At 47.4% G+C, this 6281-nt stretch overlaps 1 protein-coding gene across 7 annotated transcripts in view; it reads right to left on the bottom strand.

Annotated features, from left to right (window-relative positions):
* LOC141100147 (uncharacterized) overlaps window positions 1–6050 on the bottom strand; it is a 60625-nt gene extending 54575 nt beyond the window's left edge. For 2 of the 7 annotated variants that reach the window (XM_073588417.1, XM_073588411.1), the window contains exon 1: window positions 5903–6050. The gene's annotated coding sequence lies outside the window, so the exon portion shown is untranslated. The other 5 variants (XM_073588412.1, XM_073588415.1, XM_073588413.1 and 2 more) reach the window with 5 other exon arrangements.
* Window positions 6051–6281: the final 231 nt, after the last annotated feature.

Genomic DNA, 6281 nt, shown 5'->3' on the forward strand with positions numbered 1-6281 from the left:
CTCTCACACTGACTCCTATACATTATATATACACACAGTCTAAGACACTGACTGCCACTCTCACACTGACTCCTATACATTATATATACACACAGTCTAAGACACTGACTGCCACTCTCACACTTACTCCTATACATTATATATACACACAGTCTATGACACTGACTGCCGCTCTCACACTGACTCCTATACATTATATATATATATATATATATATATATATATATATACACACACACAGTCTATGACACTGACTGCCACTCTCACACTGACTCCTATACATTATATATAGACACACAGTCGATGACACTGATTGCCACTCTCACACTGACTCCTATACATTATATATACACACAGTCTATGACACTGACTCCTATACATTATATATAGACACACAGTCTATGACACTGACTGCCACTCTCACACTGACTCCTATACATTATATATACACACAGTCTATGACACTGACTGCCGCTCTCACACTGACTCCTATACATTATATATACACACAGTCTATGACACTGACTGCCGCTCTCACACTGACTCCTATACATTATATATACACACAGTCTATGACACTGACTGCCGCTCTCACACTGACTCCTATACATTATATATACACACAGTCTATGACACTGACTGCCGCTCTCACACTGACTCCTATACATTATATATACACACAGTCTATGACACTGACTGCCGCTCTCACACTGACTCCTATACATTATATATACACACAGTCTATGACACTGACTGCCGCTCTCACACTGACTCCTATACATTATATATACACACAGTCTATGACACTGACTGCCGCTCTCACACTGACTCCTATACATTCTATATATACACAGTCTATGACACTGACTGCCGCTCTCACACTGACTCCTATACATTATATATACACACAGTCTATGACACTGACTGCCGCTCTCACACTGACTCCTATACATTATATATACACACAGTCTATGACACTGACTGCCACTCTCACACTGACTCTACACCCAGCTTTGCACATAGACTTGCCTCTGCACCTAGCATTCACATGGTATGTCCATCCACCCAGCTCTCCTGCTCTCCTGCTGTCTGTCTATGAAGGACACACAGTGCATCACCCAGCTTTGCACATAGACTTGCCTCTGCACCTAGCATTCACATGGTATGCCTTTCAGCTAACCCCAGCTTACCCCAGTGTTATTTATGACCTTGTTTACTCTGGCTTGATCATATACATCTGGTCCACTCTTAATTGTCTATGACCAAGAAGAGCAGAGACCACTCCTCTCTGCTTCACACCTGACTGCACTTAGTTGTACATATATTGCAGAGCACAAGTCTGCATAGACTTCAGTCTGCATTGTGATTGCTATAAGTGTGTTCTAGAAGTGTGAAGATTAATTTAAGAATTAAAACCAGAAGTGAACCAGAAGGGAACTGAAGGTAACTGGACACAGTCACTGTAAACAATGTTTCTGTTTGTTTTCACTTTCACCCCAATAATCCTTCACTTTCTGCTAATTCCCCTAATCCCTACTCCTAGTAAGGAACTGTTCATCTCTTCTTCAATCCTCCCCATCCACCTCACCTCCGCCTCTAAACTGTTCCTTAACATACAATCCTCTGTCTCCAAACACAGACAGCCCCCTCATGCGCTCTCCTGCTCCCACCTGCTAACACTTTCTCTGCTCCTTCTCACTGCTGGTGATATCTCTCCAAATCCTGGTCCTCCTCACCACATTCCCACAGTCATTTCTACCTCCCATCCACACTCTATCACAACCTTCCGTAACCTCTCCAACCTTATACCCATTCACCCAGTCCCCGCTTCCCCAGTCCCACTAACAGGAGCTCTGTGGAACGCTCGCTCTGTCTGCAACAAGCTTTCCTTCATCCATGATCTTTTTGTTACTACCAAACTCTCCTTCCTCGCCATCACCGAAACCTGGCTCACCCCTTCTGACACAGCCTCTCCTGCTGCACTTTTGTATGGCGGCTTCCACCTTTCTCACACCCCCCGCCCAAGCAGCAAACATGGTGGAGGAGTTGGTTTTCTCCTGTCAGATACCTGCTCCTTCACCCCAATCCCACTGCCACCCTCTGTTACCATCCCTTTCTTTGAGGTGCACTCTGTGCGCATCTACTCCCCCTCCAACCTCCAACTGGCTGTCATCTACCGCCCCCCAGGGCCAGCCACCACCTTCTTTGACCACTTCACCACCTGGTTACTTCATTTCCTTTCCGCGGACATCCCTACCATCATCATGGGCGACTTCAACATCCCCATTGACACTTCCCTCTCAGCTGCCACTAAACTTCTATCTCTCACTTCCTCCTTCGGCCTCACTCAATGGTCTTCTACAGCCACCCACAAAGATGGCCACACACTGGACCTCATCTTCACCCGCCTCTGCTCCCTATCTAACCTCTCTAACTCACCTCTTCCTCTCTCTGACCACAACCTGCTCACATTCTCTTCCCTCTTCACTCCATGTCTACAATCCCCACCCCACAAACTTTCACACCCTCGCAGGAATCTTAAACACCTTGACCTACACTCATTCTCTGAATCCCTCCTCCCTCTTACAGATATAAGTTCCTTACACAATGCGGATGACGCTGCCGCTCTATATAACACCACAATAGCTGTAGCTTTGGAATCCGCTGCCCCACTTACACATACCAAAACTCGCAAAATCAACAGACAGCCCTGGCACACCAGCCTGACCAAAGAGCTGAGGCGAGCTTCCAGGGCTGCTGAGCGCAGATGGAAAAGATCCCACTCCAACGAGCACTTCATCGCATTCAAACAGTCCCTCACTACTTTCAAGACCACACTCGCCACAGCTAAACAAACCTACTTCTCATCTCTCATATCCTCCCTGTCTCACAACCCTAAACAGTTATTCAACACCTTCAATTCTCTCCTCCGCCCCCCAGCACCTCCTCCCTCCCCACTCATCTCAGCTGAAGACTTTGCCTCATTTTTCAAGCAGAAAATTGATAACATCAGGGACAGTTTTGGTCAACAACCCCCAGAGCCCTTCCTCCCGACTTCCCAGCCCTCCACCTTCAAAACCAACTTCTCCACCATTACAGAAGATCGACTCTCCACTCTACTCTCAAGATCACATCTCACCACCTGTGCACTCGACCCGATCCCATCCCACTTCATCCCAAACCTCACCACAGTCTTCATCCCAACCCTAACCCATCTCTTCAACCTATCACTAACAACTGGTGTTTTCCCCTCAAGCTTTAAACATGCCTCCATCACACCTATCCTCAAAAAGCCCTCTCTTGACCCATCCTCTGTATCTAGCTATCGCCCTATATCACTTCTCCCATACGCCTCCAAGCTACTGGAACAACACGTCTACCTTGAACTGTCCTCCCATCTCTCTTCTTGCTCCCTCTTCGACCGCTTACAATCTGGCTTCCGGTCACACCACTCCACTGAAACTGCCCTTACTAAGGTCACCAATGACCTCTTAACTGCCAAGAGCAAGCGACACTACTCTGTCCTCCTCCTCCTGGACCTGTCGGCTGCCTTTGACACAGTGGACCATTCCCTATTATTACAGACCCTCTCATCCCTCGGCATCACAGACTTGGCCCTCTCCTGGATCTCATCATACCTAACAGACCGGACATTCAGCGTCTCCCACTCACACACCACCTCCTCACCTCGCCCCCTATCTGTCGGAGTCCCACAAGGTTCAGTCCTTGGGCCCCTGCTGTTCTCTATTTACACCTTTGGCCTGGGACAGCTCATAGAATCTCATGGCTTTCAGTATCATCTTTATGCTGATGACACACAGATCTACATCTCTGGACCAGATATCGCCTCCCTACTAACCAGAATCCCTCAATGTCTGTCCACTATTTCATCCTTCTTCTCCACTAGATATCTGAAACTCAACATGGACAAAACAGAATTCATCATCTTTCCCCCATCTCACGTGACCCCCCCTACGAACCTATCAATTACAGTAAATGACTGCCCACTCTCCCCAGTCCCACAAGCTCGCTGCCTCGGAGTAATCCTTGACGCTGATCTCTCCTTCAAACCACATATCCAAACCCTTTCCACTTCATGCCGACTTCAACTCAAAAATATTTCACGCATCCGTTCATTCCTCACCCAAGAATCTGCAAAAACCCTAGTCCATGCCCTCATCATCTCTCGCCTTGACTACTGCAACCTCATGCTCTGTGGCCTCCCCTCAAACACTCTCGCACCCCTCCAATCTATTCTAAACTCTGCTGCCCGACTAATCCACCTGTCCCCCCGCTATTCCCCAGCTTCTCCCCTCTGTCAATCCCTTCACTGGCTCCCAATTGCCCAGAGACTCCATTACAAAACCCTAACCATGACATACAAAGCCATCCACAACTTGTCTCCTCCATACATCTGTGACCTCGTCTCCCGGTACTTTCCTGCACGCAACCTCCGATCCTCACAAGATCTCCTTCTCTACTCCCCTCTTATCTCCTCTTCCCACAATCGCATACAAGATTTCTCTCGCGCATCACCCCTACTCTGGAACTCTCTCCCACAACATATCAGACTCTCACCTACCATCGAAACCTTCAAAAAGAGCCTGAAGACCCACCTCTTCCGACAAGCCTATAACCTGCAGTAACCACCGATCGACCAAACCGCTGCACGACCAGCTCTACCCTCGCCTACTGTATTATCACCCATCCCTTGAAGATTGTGAGCCCTCGCGGGCAGGGTCCTCTCTCCTCCTGTACCAGTTATGACTTGTATTGTTTAAGATTATTGTACTTGTTTTTATGTATACCCCTCCTCACATGTAAAGCGCCATGGAATAAATGGCGCTATAACAATAAATAATAATAATAATAATAATAATATATACACACAGTCTATGACACTGACTGCCGCTCTCACACTGACTCCTATACATTATATATACACACAGTCTATGACACTGACTGCCGCTCTCACACTGACTCCTATACATTATATATACACACAGTCTATGACACTGACTGCCGCTCTCACACTGACTCCTATACATTATATATACACACAGTCTATGACACTGACTGCCACTCTCACACTGACTCCTATACATTATATATACACACAGTCTATGACACTGACTGCCGCTCTCACACTGACTCCTATACATTATATATACACACAGTCTATGACACTGACTGCCGCTCTCACACTGACTCCTATACATTATATATACACACAGTCTATGACACTGACTGCCACTCTCACACTGACTCCTATACATTATATATACACACAGTCTATGACACTGACTGCCAGAATCACACTGACTCCTATACATTATATACACACACAGTCTATGACACTGACTCCTATACATTATATACACACAGTCTATGACTTCCGCTCTCACGCTGACTCCTATACATTATATATACACAGTCTATGACACTGACTGCCGCTCTCACACTGACTCCTATACATTATATATACACACAGTCTATGACACTGACTGCCACTCTCACACCGACTCCTATACATTATATATACACACAGTCTATGACACTGACTGCCACTCTCACACCGACTCCTATACATTATATATACACACAGAGTCTATGACACTGACTGCCACTCTCACACTGACTCCTATACATTATATATACACACACAGTCTATGACACTGACTGCCGCTCTCACACTGACTCCTATACATTATATACACACAGTCTATGACTTCCGCTCTCACGCTGGCTCCTCGCTGTGCACAGACCTGTACAGTCCTCAATGTGCTGACACCGCGCAGTAAGGAGCCCTCCGCTCAGTGTGATGGGGACACATTACTGCCCGTACACGCCGTGTGCAGGAGACCCCGCCCACAGTCCGGTGGCTGCCGCCCTCCACACTCACCTGGAGCCGCCGCAATTTACGGTCCCTGGCACGGAGGAGACATTTAATATAACAGAAGGAACCCCAGGTCTTTCAGGACTTACACACCGGATGTTAGGTGCTCATACACTTCCTGTCTGCGTTCCAAGCCTCAGTACCACTGACGGCAGCTGGGCTGAAGGACCTTTGATGACGTCAGGCTCATGTGATCAGTCACCTGTGTGGGCGGAGTCAGACTCCACGCTGTGCTGCTGCAGCTGCACTGTAGTCTCGTGATAAGGTCACTGGCTGCACTGGGAGGCCCCTGAGTTCTTCTCCCTGTAGAGACCTTGTGATTTTACCTCATAATGTATCAGTGTCCATAGGAGCTCGTGATCTTCTGGGCTTAACCCCTCCTCAC

This window comes from Dendrobates tinctorius, unplaced genomic scaffold, assembly GCF_039654945.1.
Source record: "Dendrobates tinctorius isolate UK_male_01 unplaced genomic scaffold, ASM3965494v1 ptg000103l, whole genome shotgun sequence".
NCBI classification, from domain to species: Eukaryota; Metazoa; Chordata; class Amphibia; order Anura; family Dendrobatidae; genus Dendrobates; species Dendrobates tinctorius.